This window comes from Eleutherodactylus coqui, unplaced genomic scaffold (assembly GCF_035609145.1).
Source record: "Eleutherodactylus coqui strain aEleCoq1 unplaced genomic scaffold, aEleCoq1.hap1 HAP1_SCAFFOLD_42, whole genome shotgun sequence".
Taxonomy (NCBI): Eukaryota; Metazoa; Chordata; class Amphibia; order Anura; family Eleutherodactylidae; genus Eleutherodactylus; species Eleutherodactylus coqui.
The window spans coordinates 763,266-763,811 of NW_027101829.1; positions in this window are offsets into that span (position 1 = coordinate 763,266).

Sequence of the window (546 nt, forward strand, 5' to 3'; positions counted from 1 at the left end):
AAGCCAGACTCCTACTGTACACTGATGATGGGCAATAACCCGGAAACAGCTGTAAGTGCATGGAGTCTGGCTTTGCTTTTGAATACCAGTCATTGTAAGAAGACTTGTATAAAAAGTCTCACTTTGACTCGAAGGAATGCTGCCTTTCAATAGGTGGCACTGTGGAGGATTTATTCCATCTCCCTTATTTGCATATTACCCAGAGGAGCGTGCGTGGCCATTTGAGTCTCCTCACTTATTTATAGTATATAGTTGCTCTCCCTAAGGAGAAAAGAGCGTTTCTGACCCCTATTGCTTTTTCAAACACGGTCTACACCTCTCAGGTGCCGAGTTACAGGACGGTGAAAACAGTGAGTTTGTGTTAGACGTGAATCGTGCTCTGATTCATGCTCTAGGCTGGGAGCGCAAGCGTAATGCTTTTTCAAACACGGTCTACACCTCTCAGGTGCCGAGTTACAGGACGGTGAAAACAGTGAGTTTGTGTTAGACGCGAATCGTGCTCTGATTCACGCTCTAGGCTGGGAGCTCAAGCTTATTGCTTTTTCA